Below are 24,606 nucleotides of genomic sequence, written 5' to 3'. Positions count from 1 at the left end.
TTGGAAGCTCTATAAGGGTTGCTCTAGGTGGGCTCCGACTTGACAGCACATAACATACTATGACTGTCTAAATGTGATACATTTGCAGTATAAGCATGCGCATGGTGGCTTGCCTGCAACCAGGAGACTCGTCTCCTAGCAGAAGGGCCCTAACAAATGCATGCCATCATCTTTGTGCTGCCATGGGCAACAAGACTGTTAAGGAAAGCAGATGTTTATTAACTGCCATGTTAGTTAAACATTTCAGGGAAGGGTATTCGGTGTGGTGGATTGGATAGGCTGATGGATTAGGACTCATGAGATTTGGATTCAAATCCATGCTTGGCTGTGGAAATTCATTGGGGGATGGCAATGGTGAACCACTTCTTCAACATCTCACTTACCCTGAAATTCCTGTTGGAGTTACTACAAGCCAGTCCTGACTTGATGGCATGCACACATGTTATCAACCATTGATGGTTAACCAAGCATACCAGACAAGGCAAGGTACGGTCCTCGTATAGTGCATATGAAGGGACTGAAGTTGGTACAGTGTCTCAGGGGTGGGTAAAATGTGTCCCAGGGGCTCATGAGCAGCTCGATACTGTCCTTGCAGCTCCTGTCTCCCTGGAGGTCACTAGGAAACCCCCCCTACTCTGTACACACATCAATGTGTTTTTCTTTAGAAAAAGAATTAGAGATTTAAAAGCAACTTCCCAAATGCCATCTACTACCTCTCAATTGCTTACCTATTATCTTTTTAATCAACATTAAAGAGAATAGTTAAAATTGTATGGCGGGGGCTGTTGTTTGTTTGTTTGTTGGATGCTGCTTTCAAGGCATAGTTAGCTCAATGTCCAAGGAAGAAGGGAACCCTTTGATTTTGAGGAATTAATTAAGATGAGGGTGATCACCTCAGTTGCATCCGCGTGAACCAAATCTCAGCAGAAGGTCTTGACATCTCCGCTGCAGAGAGTACATCTTAATGCAAATACTGTGTCTGATGAATTCCACTTGGGTTTTCAAGAGTGCGCCTGCACTTCAGTGGCTTCCAACCAGAAATCTGTAAAGACATTCTCACTGCACTCTGTGGTTAACATTCACTTACAAGGCGGTTAGATCACCTTCCTTTGTTTGTGTTGTTCTCGCACAACTTGATGGAAACGTTCGCTTGGGAATCAACCTGGGATAACTACAATGTGTAAAGTGTACCGCTGCTGCGGATTTAGCGTGAGCGAGCCTCTCTTAGTTGTGGCTTTGGGCTTGTACTTCCCAGCCAGAGACAAAGAGGGAGGGGAAGTGGGGGCGGACAGAAGATGCTATCGGAAGGTCTCTGTTTAAACGCAGCAGGAGCCACATGTGCTACTGCATCAGGTATCAATTGTAAGGGGGTGAGAGCTTTGGGGAGAGGACGTGTTCTGCATGTATATTTTGAATGGGATTCCCCATAAGCAAGCTGAATGGGCATGTCTGTTCCTGCTTGATGGATTGACTGACTGACTGGTTGATTGATTGATCGATCGATTGATTTCAAATATTCTTACCCCACCTTTCTCATTATAAAATGCCCAAGGTGGATTACATCAGTAAAAGGCAATATTTAGTAGCTAAAAACAGTGAGTGTACTGTTTTTTTTTTAAAAAAGGAGTCAAACTATCACATTAAAATGGTAAACAAAATTTTATTGTATTTTAATTGTTGTAAGCCGCCCAGAGACCTTTGGGTAGAGTGGGTGTCATATAAGTTAGTTAGTTAGTTAGTTAGTTAGAAAAGTTAAACAAACAAACAAACAAACAAACAAACAAACAAACAAAATGAACACCAAAAGCACATTCCAAGCATCAAGACACAGTACTTCATTTAAAAACCCCTCTCAGGCAGCCAGTCACTCAGGGAAAGCCTGCCTGAAGAGAAAGGTTTTTGTCTGCTTGCCGAAGAACAGCAAAGTTGGGGCTAAGCTGGCCTTCAGTGGGAGGGAGTTCCAGAGTCTGGGAACACTGACAAAGAAGACCCTCCTGTGGTCCCACCAAACAAACCTGTGAAGGTGGTGGGACCAAGAGAAAGTCCCCCCCCAATGATCTTGACACCCGGGCAGGCTCATAGAGGGAAATGTGGTCCTTGAGATAACTTGGACCTCTGTTTAGATGGCTTCTAGGGGGGAAATGACTTGATTTCAAATTGAAAGGAGAATATGCTAACCTTCCCAAGATGTGCAGAAGACATTCCGGGTTTGACTTTTGACATCACCAGTTAAACGTTTCAGGTGGTGGGACAGACTTCTGCAAAAGCCCCAGAGAGTTGCTGCCAGAAACAGCAGATAGTACCATCTGGGGCATCTTCTACATTTTTACCTGAGCTGAACTGGAGTTCATTAGAGCAGTGGTCCCTAACCTTGAGCCTCCAGATCTTCTTGGACTTCAACTCCCAGAAATCCTGGTCAGCAGAGGTGATGGTGAAGACTTCTGGGAGTTGTAGTCCAAGAAAATCTGGAGGCCCAAGGTTGGGGACCACTGCATTAGAGGACACTGATCAGAGCAACTGTCTGAGATTGGCCTTCCTTTTATTCCTCCCCTTTTGCAGTATTTTCTCAAATAATTCTCCATCTTTGCCGTAACGTCCGTTCCTCACTGCTCCTCACAATGCTTCACACTGATGGTAGCTCTCAGGGATTATGGACACACAGTAGTGATCGGTGCCACTGCAGTTGCTGCAATAAGTGAATCTTGGGATATGTGGATCCGAGGGGAATACATCTTGATAGCCACTCTGTCATACTGGACACATCCAAGCTCATCAGACTTTAGAAACTAGGCAGGATTGGAATGAATTAGTGCTTGGAAGGTAGACCTCCAGGAAATACCAGGGATCTTTGGAAAGGATGAGGGAAGAGTCCTCACTGAAACCCTGAACCACTTCTGTTGGTCAGAGTTAATAATACAAAGTTGATGAGCCTATTGCGGCTTCCCATGTTCCTCTCTTACATATTCTAGGATGTACCACCAGACCTGGGATGTATGATAAGCCTAATTCTGGTGATAGGCTTCCCTCAATCAATACAAAGATTGGGCCATTAGTCTTTATTAGAGCACTATTGACGCATGAGAGTCAGAATTAGGCAGAGTCTTACTTGAATATCTTAAAGTCTTTGAGGAGGAAGACGGGGAAGAAATCATAAAATAAATACAAATAAATAAATAAGGGCCAGCAATTCTGCAAAAGGGAAACAGAGTGTTGCAGAAGAGGATCGCCAAGCTTAAAAAGGCAGAATAGCAAAACAAATTTCTTTTATTTAGAGATGTGTCCTAACGACATGCAGCATACTAAATAAATTAGTATGTTTTCACATATGATTTATGAGGCCTCGCTTTGAAATGCCCCACAGATTTTTATTTTTATTTGTTTTTTATCTTCGAAGGGAAACCTATTTTGCAGATGTGGGCAACACATCCTCCGATGGCCCTAGCCCTACAAACACAGCGCTCATTAGGGTGATCATTTGAAATCTTTGAAGGAACTTCAAAAATGATGAACCCAACATGGAGGAAGGCTGCACAAATGACATTGCAAGGCAGCTGAGAGACCCAAAGGGGAAACAGAGTGGAGCGTGCCTCTTTTGAAAAGGAAACCACCCCAGAGGCATAATTACAAGCAGTAGATTTATGAAGTGGCCATGGGAAAGAAGACATGGAATCTCCACTACCCTCCTGCCTCCAGTTCTGGATGGTCAAAAACACAGACAGGAGGCCTCCTGCCTCCATTAAATGGCAAGGCAAAACTCCCCCTGCTTTTACAAGCACAGGGTATTAATTTATGTCACTGTGATTAATAATGGTTGCTATTCAACAATAGATGCTGATAAACTATCATGTTGGTAATTGCACACACGGAACTATAGCTAAAGGAAATAAAAAAACCAGTCCATCCTATACTTTTAGGTGCTCTTTCTCTCTCACACCCACACCATATATAATGTACAGATTAATCACAGTTCCATTTCAAACTGTGGCATTAGAAGGATCTGCCCACTTACGTCAGGTTTTCTCTTGAAAAGTTCAGGGAACAGGATGCAGCTGATGTGTCAACTCTAACCCCTCTGAATGCTGACCAGGAACCTTCTTACTCCAGAGGGCACAGGCACCCAGAGGTGAGGGTGAGTTTGTCACTGGGTGTAAAAGTGCCCACTAGACAAAGAAGGGTTGAGGCTTATTGAGAAGGACACTCCTTGTGAATCCATAGAATCATAAAATAATGGAGTTGTGAGGCTATTGAGTTCAATCCCCTGCTCAATGAAGGAAGTTAAAGTGTATTTGACCAATGACTGTCTACTTTTCTCTTGAATGCATCCAGTGTTGGACAGCTCAATGCCTCCCGAGGTCATTGGTTCCATTGGCATACTACTCTAACAGTTAAGAAGTTTTTCTTGATATTCAGCTTAAATCTGGCTTCCTGTATCTTGAGCCTATTATTACATGTCCTGCATTGTGAGATGATGAAGAACAGATCAGGTCCCTCCTCCATATGACTATGTTTGAAGTATTTGCAAAGTGCAATCATATCTTTCCTCAGTCGTCTTTTCTCGAGGATAAACATGCCCAGTTCTTTCAGCTGTAGTTATCCAATGGATGGGCAAATGGTGAGTTGATGGACCCTACTGTACCTTGTGTTTGGAATATAGACTGTCTTCGGTTGTTGCTTCTTGTGCTACCTCATCTTTCGACTCCTTCCACAACATCATGGTCATGACTTACCATCCAGTTTGCCTTCTCTAGGTGGGACTGCTAATAGGATGTTGTTCTTCATTGTTAAGTCACTCTTGACTTATGGTGGCCTTAAGAGGATTGTCAAGGTATATGAGATGTTCAAGGAGTGGTTTCCCATTGCCGCCGCCTCCCTTGAGTGTTCATGGCTAAGCAGAGATTTGATCTCAAGTCTTCAGAGTCCTACTTTGGCATTCTGTCCAGTACACCATGCTGGCTTTCTAAATGGGATGCTGGCCCAGACGTCTTAAGCTTTGTTCGCGTACTTAATGCAATAGTGTCAAGCATTAATCAGCAAAGTTAAAAGCATGCTACTCCCTCACCCATTTACAGGGCTAAACACACTTATTAAACACAGTAGGATGTAATTCTAAGTAAACATGCTTAGGCTTTCACTACATGCCTTCTGCATCCAGCAGCAACAGCCCTGTGATAGAAGAAAGAAAAGGAGTGGTGAAAATAATAATAAAGCATATATTTGAATGTGTGCAAGCACCTTTGAGTTAATATTTGTCAGTGATCTCCCCTCCTACATTTCCTTCCAGCCACGAATCTCTGTTTAGTCAGAGATGAGCCCTATTACCTTCAGCCTGAGTTGTTTTGAAGTAAATTTCTGCATAAAATAAATCAAACAGCAGAACTTTTGCTTGTGGTCAGAACATGCTTCCTCTCAGAAATGGGAGTTAAAACATTATTAAGGGACGAGAAGGGTTTTTCATTCATTAAATGCTTTTGGCATTTATAGCTCGACCTAGCAGTCCATAGGCAACACAAAGCGCTTCCGCTGGTGTTGGGAGCGAAAGGCACAATGGAAGAGCGGTCCTCTGGACCTGTCGATCTTCCCACTGGCGAGGAAAGCCAAAGGTGGGGGGTGGACGAAGGAGCAACCTTATCAGTCGATATACACCTCTGAAAGTGAATTAGCTAGCACAGATTTGATAAAGCTTCTTAAACCCTCTGGAGCAGCCGTGACAGTTTGCTGGCTAGGGTTTTGTCTTCTGCCAGTTACTCCTTGCTAGTGGCACTCTTTATTTATGCTTCAGTACCATGTTATCCTCTGGGCTTCAAACAGAAGGGACCTGTCTGTAAGTGTTTTGGATGTGGTGTTAGAAAACCCGAGCACAGCAAAGCACATGCAACAATGCCCAAGATCTATTTCAGTCATCTCCCCTTCTCTTTGAGAGGGAGAGGGTGCCTCCCCCCCTCCCTCAGTGCAACACAGACACACACACACACATGAAGACTGGCTTGAGGAGCCCTTACGCTAGAGAGTGTCACCGAGTTATTGGAATGAGCAGGAGAGAAATAGGAATAGAAATGTTGTGTGGGGAGTTGTTTGGAGGGGTTGATGTAAATAAGACGAGGGGTAATGGAATATCTTGACATCCTTGCAGTCTAACATTCTATGCCGAGCCATGATTTATCCTATGATTGGCAGCCAACAACATTTTGTGGGGGTTGTGACTGTTTGTGGGTTTTTCCCCCCTTTGTAGTAGTGCGGTGAAGACCCACTAAATTCTTTGTTCTCACTGACTCAGGTTGTTTCAGAACAACAAGACACCTTGTTGAGGAATCTTCAAGCTCCATGAGATGTCCTCTCTTTAGTCTGTTTGTGAGATCAGGAATTCTTTTCTCCAGCATCAAGGTTTTATAATTTGCACACATTGTCTCTACACAAAAATAGTGGGAAGCAAAGTGTAGAGTAATTGAATTACTCTACACTTTGTAGAGTAATTACTCCGCCCGGAGTAGACTTTGACTAAAAGGGCGGGATAGAAATCTAATAATAAATAAATAAAATAAATAAGATATAGACACACAGCAAGCACAGGAGGATAGTCTGAGTATTCAACATGTTGCTTTTACTGTTGCAGAGTTTTGAATTTCTGGTTAAAATCCTTTTTTTTTTTTTTGCTATGCCGTTGAAGTATAGAGGCTCACAGAGCAGAATAGCTACACGTTCCTCAGAGAGTCCACCCCTTTCTCATTAACTGGCAGTTAAAATTTCAATAACTCACTGACACATTTGCAGCAGAAAGAATAAAAACATTTAATTACTTACAATTCTGAACAAATCAACAGCAAACAAAACAACTGTCACCAACCCAGGAGAGAGAGGGGGGAAAACACTAAGGGGAGAGGTGGGGGCTCTGAAATCAAAGGCTGGAAGGAATGACTGGTTAGGGTTGGACAGATAGGCAGTCACCCCAGCCCGGAAAAGTCCCTCCCAGTCATACAAACTACAAACAACATACAAGGTTGCAGACAAACTCCAACCATTATGTTGCAACTTATAGCAACCCTAATAGGGCTTATGAAGTAAGTGCTCCCGCCAACCTAGCGGTTCGAAAGCATGCAAATGCAAGTAGATAAATAGGTACCACCTCGGTGGGAAGGTAAACAGCGTTCTGTGTCTAAATCACACTGGCCATGTGACCACGGAAAGATTGTCTTCGGACAAACGCTGGCTCTATGGCTTGAAGAGCGGGATGAGCGCCGCCCCCTAGAGTCGGACACGACTGGACAAAAATTGTCAAGGGAACCTTTACCTTTACCTTTACCAGACTCACCTCCCAGTGAGTTTCCATAGCTAAGTAAGAATTTGAACCCAGGTCTCCTGATTCCTAGTCCATCACTCTATCCAGGGCACCACACTGGGAACCCAGTGAATATTTACAACCCTAGCTTTTTTTAAAAAATTTTCAGTGAGGTGAACTGATTTATGTGACAATTGATATTTCATCTGGTGAATAGATGAAACAAGGGAGCAGTTAGAAAGGAGGCTCAGGTCTCTAATTTCTTTTAAAGACTTTTGCAGTTGCATTTTTATCTCATCCAGAGGTGGGAAACTGTTGACCCTACAGAGTTTCAGACCACAGTCCCTATATGCCATGGGCTAAGTTGATTGGACGGTGTCACCGAAGCGACCAGCATGAATTTGACCCAACTCTGGGAGGCAGTGGAAGACAGGAGGGCCTGGCGTGCTCTGGTCCATGGGGTCATGAAGAGCCAGACACAACTAAACAACAGCAACAAGTTGATTGGGGTTTCTGGGAGACATAGCTCAAAACTATTCGAAAGATCAAAAGTCACACATGGCTGACCTAGTCCCCTCCCTAGGATTCAGGGTGGAGAAACAACAGTTTGCTCTCCCTCCCATGTGTTTCCTCTCACACAGTGTCACTATTACGCTCATCTTCACACTACTTAAAAGGACCTGCCTAGCCCAGGATGAACACATGAAGGATTGAAGATCAGACAAGGACGTTCTGCTTGTGGTCCCTCAGAGTCATGTAGGCACACACAAGCATACACAAGCAGCGAGGCTTACTTGGTTATGGCAATGCCCTAGTTATGGCCTTCCTTTCCATCTGTGTGATGCAGCTGTCTCCACACTTTTGTCTTCCCAGCATCAGTTAAGAAGATCATACCTACTTGTACAAGCTTTGGGAGCATAAGCTCATGTTGAACATGTTGACTGCTGCTTGTTCATATTGCTTTTATTGTGTTTGAGTACATTTTTAAATCTCTGATTTACAATTGTAGATGTGCAGCTTGTGATTTTAGATTTCTCATTTAGGCACTGCCACTCTAAACATGATTTTATGTAGGCTATTAACCATCCTGAACTCTGAGGACTGATTACAAAGCATGTCCGTCAGTCAGTTCATCCGTCCGTCTACCTATCCATCCATCCATCCATCCATCCATCCATCCATCCATCCATCCATCCATCCATCTATCTATCTATCTATCTATCTATCTATCTATCTATCTATCTATCTATCTATCTATCTATCTATCTATCTATCTATCTATCTATCTATCTATCTATCTATCTATCTATCTATCTATCTATCTATCTATCTATCTATCTATCTATCTACTTACTTGTGGCACAATAGTTAAACTGCAGTACTGTAGGGAAGACTCTGCTCATAAGCTGGGTTCGATCCTGGGTTCAGATAGCTGGCTCAAGAATCAATCAACCTTCCATCCTTCCAACGACAGTGAACAGAGTACCCAGCTTGTTGGAGAGGGGTGGGGGCAATGTGTAGCCCACATAATTAAATTGCAAACTGCCCAGAGAGAGCTTTAAGAACTATGGCGCAGTATATAAGCAGCAAACTTTGCTTTTATCTATTTAATCACCGTCATCATTTGCTTGAAGTGCCCCATAGCATGACATCAACTAGATGGTAATAAGAAGTCAAACCTTCTCTAGCTAGATTCTTGATCAGAATGTCCCGGAGAGGGGCAGCTTTCTCCTTTTCTGCTGTCACAGTTTTTGAAGTTAGCTTGAACACATGAATTGTGAATCTTTCTTCTCTGTCATCCTTAACTGAAATAAGGTATACTTTAAGGCTCTCTTCAAACCACTGGGACTTCTGGCCACCTCATTTTGCCTGTGTGAGTCACCTATTTATCTAATTTCTGCCCATCTGCCCTTTAAAAACAAGCAGAGAAACACAAATATGGTCCTCACAGCCAGCTGCCGATCAAGTTTCTCTCTTCATTTTTCTTTCATTTTAAAACCCTTGGCTCTTTCTTTCCAGTCATGGTGTTTTATAATTATTTTTCCTTCACTGTGGAAATCATTTTAAATATGTGAAGGCAGCTATTCATTTCTGAAAATTAATATTTTTCTTTGGGGGATGACAGCTCCTAATACATTTATTCTCTCCTTCTCCACTACCCTGCTTTCTCCTCTTGGACAGAGAGAAAGAGAGAGAGAGAGAGAGACTATAGCAATCATCTTAAAGCTACTTAAAGGAGCTGCGCGGCCCAAAACTCACATGTGAAGGATTTAAGATCAAGCAAAGAAGTTCTGCTTGTGGTGACTCAGAGTAATGTAGGCACACACCATACACAAGTGGCTTAAATTTGAGATATCTTACCTGTGAGTAATGCCACTATACATTGGCATCAAGGACACAAAGCGTGTGTGTGTGTCTTGCACCATCCACTAGGAATTCTTCAAATCTGAAGACATACATGTGAAAATAGGGAAAGTGAAAAATGGTGTTAAGGAGTCCACAAGTCTCCAATGGGAGATCTGGACAAGAAGCTGAAGTGATGCCATTAGATGAGGATCATTATGAAAGTTGGGGAGGGGGAGGCGAAGAGAGAAAGAAGATCTCAAGATTAAGCATATTTATGACAGTGGTGGCGCTGCGGGCTAAACCACAGAAGCCTGTGCTGTAGGGTCAGAAGACCAAGCAGTCATAAGATCGAATCCACGTGACGGAGTGAGCACCCGTCACTTGTCCCAGCTCCTGCCAACCTAGCGGTTCGAAAGCATGCAAATGCGAGTAGATAAATAGGGACCACCTCGGTGGGAAGGTAACAGCGTTCCGTGTCTAAGTCGCACTGGCCATGTGACCACGGAAGATTGTCTTCGGACAAAACGCTGGCTCTATGGCTTGGAAACGGGGATGAGCACCACCCCCTAGAGTCGGACACGACTGGACAAAAATTGTCAAGGGGAACCTTTATGACAGTGGAAATGCATACAACAGTACCACAAAGCTGTTCGAAACCCGGCAAGGTTTGACGACTAAACAATGAAGGCTTAAAAATTATTTTTACAGGTATTGGAGCAGCAACTTGTGAGGTAAGTAGCTGGGAGGTAAGTGCCACCTCCCAGGATTATCACAGTCTCTGAATGCAAGGAATGGCCCTTCAGTTTCAGCCAGACAGGGGTGAAAAGAGATGTGGAAGAAATTCAGGCAGGGAAGGGGGTGCACGTCCAAGTATATAGAGCACAGTCCTAATTCGGAAAGAGTATCAGCCGAAAGTCAAGTGGGAAAGATGGAAACAGTTGAAAGAGAGGGGTAATAGCAGATCGGGAATCTTGGCCAGCCCAGTAAATTTGGAGTTACATTCGAAAGCTTCAAGATTTCAAGTTTTATCCAGTGATACTTTTTGGGGAAAATGTTCAAAAACCAGGATTACTCTGTTAGGGGAAGACATAACTCCAGTGTGAATGCCCAATCTGATTTGTGTCGAAATTGATGTGGAGGTGGCCTGAACCAATTTATTCTCAATGAGTTTTTTTTTACATAGTGCTGAGTTTCTGGATCAGAACTGAAACATGTGAATTAAAAGGTTATGACCTGGGATCGGCTTTCCCATGCAGTGCTACCACCTTTGGGGAGATGGTGTACTCTTGGCTTGTGCTCAAAGAACCTAAGGGTTTCCTTCCTTCTTTCATGAGCACTGCTCTCAGAAAATATGTGGGAGATATCTGCAAAGGACTATGTATCTGCTGTTATGTCAGGGCCTGACGCTGCCAAGGCCTGTTTCTATTCAGGGTCAAGCTGGACCCAATTCTGTACAAGACTTTTGGTGCAAGTGGTTTCCTCCCTTTAATAAATCTGCTTCTGCTGCTTCTGCAAAGATTTAGCCTCTTGTCATGGAAGGCCAGCTGGGGCAGCTCACAGTAGTGAAAGCCCAAATGTGGTAGTGGTTTAAAAAGCATTACCCTAGTACCTGGAGAGACCGGGGTTCTTTAACTCAGTGGTCCTCAACCTTGGGCCTCCAGATGTTCTTGGACTTCAACTCCCAGAAATCCTGGCCAGTAGAGGTGGTGGTGAAGGCTTCTGGGAGTTGTAGTTCGAGAACATCTGGAGGCCCAAGGTTGGGGACCACTGCTTTAACTCATCAGTGTTCTTAAGATGATAACTGTCTCTCAGCCTGAAATACAGAAGCTCGGAAAGGAGATCATTCTATTACTTTAAGGTAACTGATCCCATTTCTTACTACTTCTGACCAGTAGAAGTTTCATTGTTGTTACAGTTAGCCCAATTTGCAAAAGTAACTCCATAACTCCAGTGCCTCATCACTATCACGAGGAGTATGCAATTCTTTTCTTTTCTCTCTTTGTCTCTCGTTTTTTTAAGCGTGTGTGTGTGTGTTCTCCAACTCCCATAATTCTTCAAGATTTCCCCAGGGAGAATTCTGGGAGTTCCAGCCCACAGGCACATACCTGCCGACACCTTCCTTTCACTCACCTGGAGAAAGACAAGGCCTCCTTCTAGGCCTTCTTTCCTGCCACAATGCTTCCTGGGGCAAGGATTCTTCAGGAGACAGCACACAGGGCAATGAGACCTCCACTCCCAGGAACCTTTGCGACAGTTTCTTCCCAGAATCCACTGCAGCCATGTTCTGTGCTTAGATCCGAACTTTGCTTCTTAAGGGGAAAAGGTGCTGTTTTGACACAAAAACAATCTGCACAAATTATGGAGATGAACAGCACAAAGAAAACAGCTCTGGGTATACAGTGCAATCGTTAAGGCAGTAAACTATGTAATCCTCCAGAGGAACAGCAGCTGCTTCCCCCTCCATCTCTCTCTCTTATCATAGCACATTCTTAATATTTCTTCTCCTACCAGTCTGAACTAAATAGTCTACCAAAATTGGACTGGCTTGCACCAGAATGCTAGGGTGGCTCCTTTCTTGTCATCTTTGTTCTAGTTACTGTAGGTTTTCAAATAAGAAAGAAAGAAAGAAAGAAAGAAAGAAAGAAAGAAAGAAAGAAAGAAAGAAAGAAAGAAAGAAAGAAAGAAAGAAAGAAAGAAAGAAAGAAAGAAAGAAAGAAAGAACCAACCAACCAACCAACCAACCAACCAACCAACCAACCAACCAATCAATCAATCAATCAATCAATCAATCAATCAATCAATCAATCAATCAATCAATCAATCAATCCAGCAGGCTTTTGTGTTGCTTGGGACTTTTGATCTTCACATCAAGATTCAATCAGCCATGTTGATATCCATCAGTATGTTGTCTTTTGCTTGATTATTTTCTCTCCTTCTGAAGTTGTATCATACACCACCCTGGTCTATATTGTACATTTCACATGACCTGTCCAGGGTCCCGTCAGGAGAGATGGCCTCTTTTAACTTTCCTTTTGTCATACTACTGAATGGTGAAGCCAGAACTGGTCATTTTTGAAAAGTCCAACATCCTGTATGCTAGGAGAGGTGTTTTAATTGCACCCCTTTCCCAGTCTGTAAAGGGAAGTTCATCTGTTTGGCTGTAGGGTCTGTTTAGGACACATAACCGAGATGTGCCCCTTTCCATCCAGCATCCAAACAAAACCAAGTCAGCTTTGACTCTGCAAAATGTCGATGAATTCTTCAGAGTAAATCAGCCCTGTCAGGCTGATGTGGAACCGTCACCTCCTTGTGACATAATATAATATGAAATGATATTGAACAACATGCGTTTGGCACTAAATTGTTAGCGGGTTTTAGCTTTGACAGCAGCAAGTTTATTGCTTTAATCCCAAGGTCTTTTAACCCTCTTTGACATAAATTGAGGTTGGCTTTTGTGGAAGAGGGGGGGAGCCCTCCACTTCACTCTCTCTTCCTTTACCTAAAACTGCTTTTAACAATTTATGCTCATACATCAGACACTCATTTTGAGTGACAAAAAGAAAAAGAGAGAGAGCAAGGAAGATCTATTAGAATAGAAGGAAAAAGGGTCACTTTAGGTTAAGCAATATAGTCTGTCTTGCTAGGCATGTTGCAGCTTCTTCTCTCTCTTTTGATTCCAGTGTCAAAATACAAGCCAAGAATGATAAAAGAAATAGATTCTGATCTTACTTTTGAGATTGCTCGTTCTCTCACTCCATTTCAATAGCTTCAGAACGAGCATCGCTTGTACATCTCGTTTTCAAAGTCACTAATATATGGTCTGGGTAACCAGTGTGGTGGTGTGGATAGAGTGCCAGATGAGGACTTAGGAGGTCTGGGTTTGAATCCATGCTCAACCATGGGAACACACCAGGGGTGTGGAACTGGTAAAACCACTCCTTAAATGTCTCACGTCACTTGAAAGCTCTGTTAAGGTCATTATAGTTTGGTTCCGAGTTGGCAACACATCACAACAAACAATATATGATCACTGACTCCAGAATTGTTAAACCGCAGAAGCCTCTGTGCTGCAAAGTCTGAAGACCAGCAGTCGTAAGATCGAATCCATGCGACAGAGTGAGCTCCCATCGCTCTGTCCCAGCTCCTCACCAACCTAGCAGTTCAAAAGCATGTAAAAATGCGAGTAGATAAATAGGTACCACCTCGGTGGGAAGGTAAACAGCGTTCCGTGTGTAGCCGCGCTGGCCACGTGACCATGGAAACTGTCTTCGGACAAACGCTGGCTCTACGGCTTGGAGACGGGGATGAGCACCGCCCCCTAGAGTTGGACACAACTGGACTAAATGTCAAGGGGAACCTTTACCTTTACTAAACACCCTCACATTGACCGTATTCAGATAAAAAAGCATTGCTGGAAGAGTGCCGTAGTTGGAGGTACTGCCCAGAACCCTATATAGAATGGAAGGGCAATGGAGTAAATGTTTCCTTGCTCTGGCAGGTCCCCTGATTCATGCAACTGGCCAGGTGGGTGATCTCACAACCAGCACAGGGGAGAAGGCCAGAGGAGCAAGGGCACACATGTGACTCCTTCTCTGTGGTCACCTAACTCCCTGGGTCCTGTGTTTCAGTGAGAGAAAGGAGAGGAGAGGAATGGTTATAGACGATATAGGAAGGGAGTATGTGCAGTAAACCACTGCTACCAAACAGGTCCTAAGGCTGCTTTGTGCCTTGGAGAACCTTTGGGAGCCTCCAAATGGGGAGGGCAAAAAAATAATCATAACCAGATCACCACCCGTGGTTCCAGTCCTACTGGTGGCAATCTAGAGATGATCTTTTATTAACTATTAAATCCCCCTCCCCATGGGGTGGGGTGGGGGAGGAGAGGAAACTTACAATTAAAGATTTCTGGAGCCCAATGTGGGTCGCAACAGCACAAAGTTACGTCCACAAGAGTTTGGCCATAGAATTGTATCACTTTTGAGGGGGAAGCAAATTATTCAATCAAAACGGCTTCAACTCTTTTCTAGGCCCTAGCTCCTTCAGAAGTGGCCACCCTAGAGGGAAGCACAGGTCCTTGCCTAAGCTCTTTTTTCTTCTTTGTGTGTGTGTGTGTGAGAGAGAGTGTCACACACACACAGACACACACACACTGTACTCTGTTTCCCACATTATGTGTGTGTGTGCTATAGATGTAAAGCATATTCATGGAATTCTTCATTCTTATTGATTTATCTTGTCTCAATTTGTTGAGAGAAGATGAGGAGGATATTCGAAAGGAAATTCCCCACCAGAATCTGTGCCTCCAGGTAAGAGAGACAGGGACCTTTCTTGTGTAGGTCTCCATAATTTCGGCTCACTGTCTCTGTGGACAGAGCAAGGCACAGAAACACTGGCTTATTGTTAAAAGAGACACCAGCATTTCTTCCCCTGTTTCTAATCCTAGAGGACTACGTATAATAAAGCAGCAGCCACTGTCGTTCTGTGCAATTTGCTGTATTTGCATTAAAGTGTCATTTGTGTGAAAGCGTTGTTTGTCCTATTTTGCTTAATTTGCACGCGCACACACAACTGGCCTGTTTGTTTCTCTTTCCAAATGCTACACAAAATACTTTGCTCACAAAATGCAGGATGAAAATAATAATATTGTGGTTTTTCATCCCTGTATGCAAAGAAAAGGGAAGAATTTTCATCCCCTCTGTGTGTGCGTGCGTGCGTGCGTGTGTTTACATTTCCTCCTTCACATCTTGTCATTCACTATCACTTGATATTTTGTGGTGTGACTAAGGATGAAAAGGTATTTTACTGGATTCAACAATTTCAAAGTTCCATTTTTATACATACCAAGATTTGTGTGGAAAAAAATGCAACTCACTTCAAGATTTTGCACATTTATGAAGATTATGGAGCATTCCAGCAAAATGAAGTGCCCACATTTTAAAATGTAATCAGTTAGGTTGCCTGGAATTGACCTCTCCCATGAACTAACATACTTAAGACAATGGAAGAAAATGCATACATCAAGTACACTTTAAATAAATCCACACATGAGGTAATTTCCAAGGGGGTAGCTGTGGTGATGCAATGGTCATGTGGCACCCTGAAGAGGAATAAGCTTTTATTTGGCATCAGCTGTAGTTGGAGAGCAGGTTGGTTCTTATGATATGTGAGGTGCATCTGAACAAGTTGGCCACAGCTCATGGAAGCTTCCACCACAAAACATTTGTATGTTAAATAAAATGTGCGAATAAATGTGCATGTTAGGAAAAATGAGCAATGGGTGAGCAATAGGTGGATGCCAATGTGTGGGGAAAAATTGAAGTCTTGCAATTCAATACAAAATAAGAATGGAGGAAAATCCATGTGGGCCAATGAAATAAAAGAGAGACCAGGAATGGGCCCTGTCTTCAGAGAAAACTTGCAAAATGGAATGACAAGTATTTGTGCCCTTTTGGCTAATGACAGGGTGGAGCAAGATACTTCCAATGGTTCCAGGTGAAGTGGCTGCTACCCGGGACTACCTTGTCCAGATATACTTGGGGTGATGGCTGTGTCCCACGGATGAAAGATAGTCAATGGGGGGGGCAGGATCTGTTCTTGATCATTCCAGAGTGCAGGACACTTAATAATGGGCTCAAGATACATGAAGCCAGATTTAGGCTGAATATCACGAAAAACTTCTTAGCTGTTAGAGCAGTAGAACAATGGAAACAATTCCCTCAGGAAGTGGCGAGTGCTTCAATGCTGGAGAATTCAATTAAAAAAAACTGGACAAGCATCTGCTGGATATGCTTTGATTTGAATTCCAGCATTGAGCAAGGGGTTGGACTCAATGACCTTATAGACCCCTTCCAACTCAATTATTCTATGATTCTATAAAGTAGTATGGATTTGACATCACTTGGTTCCTCCCTTCTCCACCCCCACCCCGTTTTTGGATAGTTGGTCTTGGCCAATAGAGCAGTTCTGCTGATGGATGGCTCTACCAAATCTCTGAGATCAGCCAGCAGAAGGGGGTTCTGGTGGTAGAGGAGCAGTTCTGTCAGCAGGTGCACATTGTTGCTGGCACAAGTCTTGTATCTTATCACAAATATTTATCCCTGGCACATCTTTGAGCTACCAATGCACTGTAAATAACGCTTGACCAGCTATTATAGTGTGGTACCTCAATATCCCGTTCAGCCCTATTTTACATGGACACTCATCCACTTCACTGGTTGATGTGATGAAAACAAATATCTCAAAAGTATAGAGAGTTTACAAACCATCAGTGTGACCAATGGGATTGTTTTATTGGTACTGTATTTTTCCCGTGTATAAGACACCCCCATGTATAGGACGCCCCCCTACATTTCTAATCCAAAATTAAGAAATCTAAGTGGGGCTTAGCAATGGTGGGGGGAAAGGGATCAAAGCGCTGCAGGATAGCTTTGATCTCTGCTTTCCCCTCCACTTGTTTTTGTTCTCTCCTCAGCTTACTTCCATGTATAAGACAACCCTTAATTTTTAGTCTAAAGATTTTAGACAAAAGTATAGTCTTATACATGGAAAAATATGGTATATTCATATATTTTTGCCTCTCTGAACCCTCCCTGCCAATGTGACTGCATTGGAGGGTGGGAGAGAAGAACATCACCATTTGGGCATGTGATAATAACAGATATTAAGGCTGACTATTCATCCGTGCAACAGGAGGCTCTTGGAGGATGTTGGTTGGAGGGTCCACTAATTACTCCAACACTGGTATGTAGTTCTGTTCTGTTCTCTCTTTCCCCCTTTGACATACCGCATAAGTACCTATGACAGAGAATGTGGCTCACCACACTCATCCCAGCTTCTCAAAGTAAATCAGCAGTGACGCCAGGATCTGACCCTCCAAGTGGGAGAGACGGCACCTTTCAAAGCCAAATGCCATTCCTTTGCCAGGTGTATTTTTTTTTCCTTGACAGGCCCTCTACCACCATTCACCTCTGGCAGAGATCATGGGAACCCAGGGTCCCTGAGCATCACTCTGATCTTTCAAGCATTTAATAGTGGCAGCCATGGCAGTGTTTCCAATTCCCCCCTCCCCTTCCTTTACAGTTGTGAGCATGAATTCCACAAACATTTCCAAATCCTGACAGGGTAGAACTTGGGGAATTCAGAAACAGGGAGCTGTGTATGAATTGAGATCTCGTCCGAGGCATTAGAAAGCTGCAGTCACTTTTGGACATTCAGCAGCTCGTTAAATCTCCTGGGTGGTGCTTCCGAACTCCTGCACCCTCCCCTCCCCACTCCACCTGTTCTTTCTACCACATTAACTCTCTGTGTAAAAGAGAACCTAATATAATTTAACTTTAAGGGGAAGGGTGTGATCCTACTCTCTCCCCAGGTGCAGAAATGCTTCAAATCGTCAGCAGCAATTTTCCCCACATTTAATCCCTGCAAAATGCAAGGGGCACTTTGTTTATTACAGTGGTAATAAGAGGGTGATTCTTTCAAATTTCCTAATGTTTCTTTTTGTAAATTGATTGATGCTCATAGGGCAGAATCAAGGGTGCATGCCCCCCCCAATGCTGTTGGAATGCAGTTCCCATAAAGCCTCACCACTTGCAATGATCAGAGTTCAACTGTTTAACTATACAAATAGAATCATAGAATCATGACGTTGGAAGGGGCCTATAAGGCCATCGAGTCCAACCCTTTGCTCAAGACAGGAATACAAATCAAAGGATGTCTGCCAGGTGGTTGTCTAAATTTCTCTCAAATGCCTAAAGTGTTAGAGCACTCACCACCTCCATCACCAGGAGGTGATACCTTTAATTGACCATTAAGAATATAAAGCAAATCAATCAAGCAATCAAGCAATCAATCAGAAAACAAAAAACAAACAGTGAGCTTTCAATGTTCAAACATTTTCTTCAAGGCTGTGCTTCAAGTTCTTTTGGGTCATTCAAAACTTATATGCTGCTACTGACATCCCATATTCACATGGCTGATGATGTTGAAGCCAAATTCACTTCTAAGATGGCGATGGCGCAGTTATAGTATGTAACTGTTTAACCAGATTCATAATCTGCTTACTGACCATATAGCTCTAACTGACCACGGACTCTAACTGAATTCAGGCTGTCTGAGTAAAAAGAGAGGGCAAAGAAGACTTGAGTAGAGAGGTGGGGCTATCTTCAAAATTCTGAGGCAGAGAAGTAACAATTGGCTGCTACTGGATTGATTGACATTCATCCCAGTCCTGAAAGGTCCCTCCCAGCCAAAACCTCTTGAAGGCATCATACGGAGGCTGCAATATTTCCAATAATAATTAAATTGTAAATCACCCAGAGAGTGCTTTATGGCGCAGTATATAAGCAGTACACTTTGCCTTATTTTTGCAGCACTTTGACTTTTTTGTTTTGTTTTTTGCTGTGCCTTTGAAGAGAGTTCAGAAAGTCTAGCCTGATATAAAGGGTTGCAGTTAGACTGCAGCCAGTCATAGGAACATATAACTCCTTCCCTACAAGGCATTCACAGTCTATTTCCCAGCCTAATTCAAAGTGTTGGTAATGAACTATAAAGTCCTACACAATCTGAGTCCAGGTTATCCGACTTCTTGTCAAAAGAGGCCAGTTTATGAGCCCTATCATCCACTTTTCTTGTGGCAGGTGAAGACCTTTTTATTTAAACAGGTCATTGACATTTTTAGCCTCCAGTTTCTCTATGGGCAGCCTGGTTCTCATTGTTTTGAGTTAAATTGTCATTACTATTTTAAATGATTTTACTGAGTTTTTATTTTTTTTATTATATTTTGGTCATTTTTTTACTATATTTAATTTTTACTATATTTTCATGCTATCAAGTGAATTCTGATTCATGGTGAACCTTTCTAGGGTTTTCTAGATACCGCCTTGCCCGGTAATTCTTGACTCCTTTCAGCCTGTAACACCGGACTTGGTAAACAAGGCGTTTGATCGCTGTCGGGCCACCACCTCTTCTCTCGACCCTTGCACTGGCCTGGCTCCGTTCCTTCTTGGAGGACCGACCCCAGAGAGTTCAGCTTGGGGAGAGAGTCTCGGCCCCGTGGAGCCTCAATTGTGGGGTTCCACAGGGGTCGATCATCTCTCCAATGCTGTTTAACATCTATATGAGGCCGCTAGGTGGGGTCATCAGGGGATGTGGGGCATCGTGTCACCAGTATGCTGATGACACACAGCTCTACATCTCCTTTTCATCTACCTCAGTGGATGCCGTACTGTCCCTTCAGCGCTTCCTGGAGACTGTATTGGAATGGATGCAGTCGAACGGGTTGAGGCTGAACCCGGACAAGACGGAGGTCTTGAGGGTGGGTGGTCCTTCCACCAGTGGTATAGGCAACTCCCTTTCTTTTGGGGGGACGACCATTGCCGCAAAGAGTGAGGTCCGCAGCTTGGGGGTACATCTGGACCTGGCGCTTACCATGGAAACCCATGTGGCGTCCGTGGCCCGCTCTGCCTATTTCCATCTATGGCGGATTGCCCAGCTGCGACCCTATCTTGATGGGGGGGCCCTCACTACTCTAGTCCACGCGCTCGTAATCTCAAGACTAGACCATTGTAACGCACTCTACGTGGGGCTACCTTTGAGGCTGACGCGGAAACTTCAGATGGTCCAGAATGCGGCAGCCAGGCTTCTTAGTGGGGTGAGAAAACACCAACATATCTCCCCCACTCTGGCTGCTTTGCACTGGTTGCCCGTCCGTTTCCGCGTTGACTTCAAAGTGTTAATGATTACATATAAAGCCCTAAACGGTTTGGGACCTCAATACCTGGCAGATCGTCTTCTCCCACCCAGATCTACCCGAATCACCCGACACAGCCAGCAGGGACGGCTGAGGGGTCTGACGCCGAGGGAGGCCCGGAAGGAAAAAACAAGAAATCGGGCCTTCTCGGCGGTGGCCCCTCAGCTGTGGAACACCCTCCCCACTGAAATTCGGCTGGCACCCTCGCTGGGCATTTTCAAAAGCCAGCTGAAAACTTGGCTATTCAAGCAGGCCTTCCCTTCAGTCAATTAAGTCATTTTTATTTTTCTTCTTTTATTCCTGCCATCTTGGGACTCTTTGCTTTAAATTAACTGTTAAAATCGTAAATGTATATTACATTTTGTATCATTTTGTTTTTAATGTAAACCTGTATATTTTAAATTGTTTTTATCTTCTAAATTGTGAGCCGCCCAGAGTAGACTATGTCTAGATGGGCGGCATATAAATGCAATAAATAAATAAATAAATACAGAGTACTCAGAAGTGGTTTACCATTCTCTTCTTCTGAGGGGTGCCCTGGGACTGTACAGCTCGACCAAGGCCACCCAGGCTGGTTCTACTAGGAGGAGGCACAGAGGGGGAATTGAACTCCCAATTTTTGGCTCCACGGCCACATGCCTAACTCACTGAACTGTTCAAACAGCCTTTTGGTCATACAACTCAATTTAATTCTATTTTAATTTTTATAATTTTACTGTATTTCAATCTGTTATGGTTATAAATTGTCTTGTCAGCTGCATTGAGTCCCGATTTTGGAAGAAAGGCAACATTTAAATGAAATGAACATAAAGACGTAAATAATCCCCTTTTTCCCCAGTTGGAAAGTCTGCTCAGAAGCATACATTAAAAAACCATTACCATTTCCCATAGATGGCACTGGCCCAATGTTAACCTAATTGTAATAAAATAACAAGACTATGTCTGTCATCAGGATTAGCCACCTTATGATAAAAGCAGTATAACCAGAATGGCTGAAATATATTGGCTACTTGCTGAAGACAGTCGCCTATGCGGGTCAACACAGATATTTGACAGCTCATACACAAGCCTGCAGAAGTGTAGGGTTGCCAGATACATGTGTACGAAAAGGAGGACATAGAAAGCCACAAAGGAGGACAAAGGAGGACATATGGGGGGGGTCTGTGCACGGGGTGGGGTAGGGTGGGGGTCATGTTGCTTTTGGAATTAGGTATTGGGGAGAATAGCTCTTTGATCATGGGGCAATACCATAACCATTCAACCTACTCAGTCTTGAAAGGTCAAGACTGGGAAAGCTACATTTTTGGACTACAAAACTCAGAATCCATTGGCCGCTGTGTTTTCGTGTTTTTAAAAATGTTTTAAAATAAAAACAAAACAGATCTACATATACACTTACTGGGCTCCCAAGACCAATGGAGACAATCTATTCCTTCCTTTAATGGAGACCCATCCCCCCTTGTTTTATTTATTGATTTTTTATTTTAATAAAAGCATAATAAAGTGAAATAAAAAGTTTTAAAAGTTGTGTGACAGATTTGAAACACTATAAAAATCAGGAAAAAAAACAGAAGGTTTGGATTTCTCTCAGCTTGAGAAATGCAAAGGATGGAGAAAATGGATTTGCAGACAGACAGACAGACAGACACACACACACAAACACACACATAAAGCCATTTTCTCCACCCTTTGCAAATTCTCAAGCTGTGTGTGTGTGTGTATGAGAGAAATCCGCTTGTGTGGGGTCAGGGCAGAAGGGGGGGATAAAAGTGCCTCCTGTTCCCTGGCTTTAGGAGGCAGGAGGGACTGGAGCGGCCCCTATTTCTTTGGCTTTGAACCACCACCACCCCAAACCCCAGAACAGCCTCCTCTCCTGCAGACAAGCCAGTGCACACTCACTTCACTCCTGTCCGTTTCCATCCATCCATCTCTCTCGCTCCTTCCTGCCTTATTCAGCTCCCAGGCCGAAGCAGCCATCCATAAGCCGGGGATTGATTGCTCGGGGCGAGAAGTATATATTGGAACAGACTACTCTAATTTGGAATTAACCCGATGAAGTAGTCCCACTTTAACTACAGTGGTGCCTCGCATAGCGAGGTTAATCTGTTCCGGATTAACCTTCGCTATGTGAAAACTTCGCTAAGCGGAAAGTAAAAAGCCATTGGAACGCATTAAACGATGTTTAATACGTTCCAAATCGGCACAAAACTCACAGTTTACTGAAGTTTCCAGGGTCTGGCAGCCATTTTCCGAGGGGAGGGCGTGAAAATGCTGCACGTGGCCATTTCAGGCGTCCGGCGGCCATTTTGGAGTTGCCGAACAGCTGATTTTCGGGCATCGCAAAGCTTACCGATCTTCGCTATACGAGTTTCGCCCATTGGGCCCGACCCTATGCCTCCGCATTAGCGATCCCGGAAAAGGGATCGCTATGCGGATTCGTCGCTATATGAGGTGCTCGTTAAGCGAGGCACCACTGTATTTTGATTTCTGTGAGGTTTTCTTCTCCTTCTCCCACCTTGTTCATGCTGATTGCTCTGCATATGCCTAATTCTTGCAGCCATTTTGAAAATTTTGGCAGCCATTTTGAAAATAACATTAAGAATAATTAATAGAATAACCATAGCTAATCTTTCCATCTATAGTTACATTCTTTCTGTAATAAAGGTGGTTGTGTAGCTTATAGTGCTTTTGGTGTAAAAATGCTTTTTTACAGCTTAAATTTATGCCTGGATTTTAGAGTTCCACGTTCTTTGAGCATATATATATATATTAATGGAATTGATTTTAGAGTTTTCCTGTGGAAATGAACCTTAAGCCATCCTAGCACTTTTTAACCTTTTTTGTTCCTCCAGTCCTGTCCACTGATTTCCAGAAGTGGACTCAGTTTGTATTGTTTATGCCACAGTGCTGTCTATACAGATGTTATTTGTACGCGGTCTGGTTTTAAAATAAGAAAGAGTACACAATACAGATTCCTTGTGTTTATTTTGAGATGGTTAAGATCATTAACATTTTATAACCGTCAATAAATTATGAACTGAAATGAAAAACAATCAAGTTGAAATGGTGACAGAGTATAAGGTAGCAGAAGCATTAAAATATTGTAGGCAAGGAATTCTTGACTACCACTCTTGTAAATATTTCAAAATATAGATTGAATGTTTTATGGATCGCTAAAGCTATTGTAAATACAGCAAATGTATCTCCAAATACATCATTCTCAATCCAAGGCAAAAGTGATAAAGATGTAGTGATAGGTTGTGTACATCTTCTTCTATTAACTAAGTTGAATGAGATGCCTATATGTATACATACCATATTTGCTGGTGTATAAGGCGACTGGGTGTATAAGACCACCCCGCAACATTCCCACTCAGAATGTAGAGTTTGTTATATACTTGCTGTATAAGACTACCCCCTCTTCCGCATGCGTGATTCTACTTTGGCTGTATCATGGGGAGAGTTCCTTTTTGGAGAGAGCCAGGGTTTGCTGGAAGAAGGAACAGCAGAGAGGCGGCAGCCATTTTGGAGAGGCAGCAGCCATTTTGAGAGGCAGCAGCCATGTGGTTGCATCTCAAAATGGCTGCCGCCTCTTTGCTGTTCCCCACAGTCAGATGTTCGGCACTAGAGTCAAGCTGTTCCCAGGCTAGGAGCTGCTCTCCTCGGTCTTACTACCAGGTAAGTGACTTCGCTGGGAGAGAAGGAGGGTTTGCTGGACATGCACCCGGCGTACAAGACGAACCCCCCCCCCACTTGAAGGCATGTTTTTCAGGGCCAAAAAGTCATCTTGTACGCCAGCAAATACGGTATATGAACAAAAGAAATGCACTGGATCCATGAGGGACTTCCAGGGGCTACTTGGTAAATCAAGGTGTGGGATTTACCAAGTGGCCCATCCACCATTACCAAGTGGATCATCATCATCAAAAAAAGAGAGATCTGTGTGAGTCTTCTACTACTTAAAAGTTCTTTCTTTAGAAGCAGATCACACCTATCTTCCAAGAGGGAAGAGGTGTTTTTAAGGCCCAGAGCAGGCTTGGGATGGGGGTGATGAAAACACATTTGAATTGCAAGCTGGGTTCTCACAAACTTCTAAAGCGTTTGATTTCTGTATCTTTAAATTGGATTTGGTCTGGACAGCCCTTCAGAAACAGGGTATTTTCTAAGTAAGTAAGTAAGTAAGTAAGTAAGTAAGTAAGTAAGTAAGTAAGTAAGTAAGTAAGTAAGTAAGTAAGTAAGT

The sequence above is a fragment of the Pogona vitticeps genome, chromosome 10 (genome assembly GCF_051106095.1).
Source record: "Pogona vitticeps strain Pit_001003342236 chromosome 10, PviZW2.1, whole genome shotgun sequence".
NCBI classification, from domain to species: Eukaryota; Metazoa; Chordata; class Lepidosauria; order Squamata; family Agamidae; genus Pogona; species Pogona vitticeps.
The sequence above is the reverse complement of the archived record's forward strand: the minus strand, read 5'-3'. Positions refer to the sequence as shown.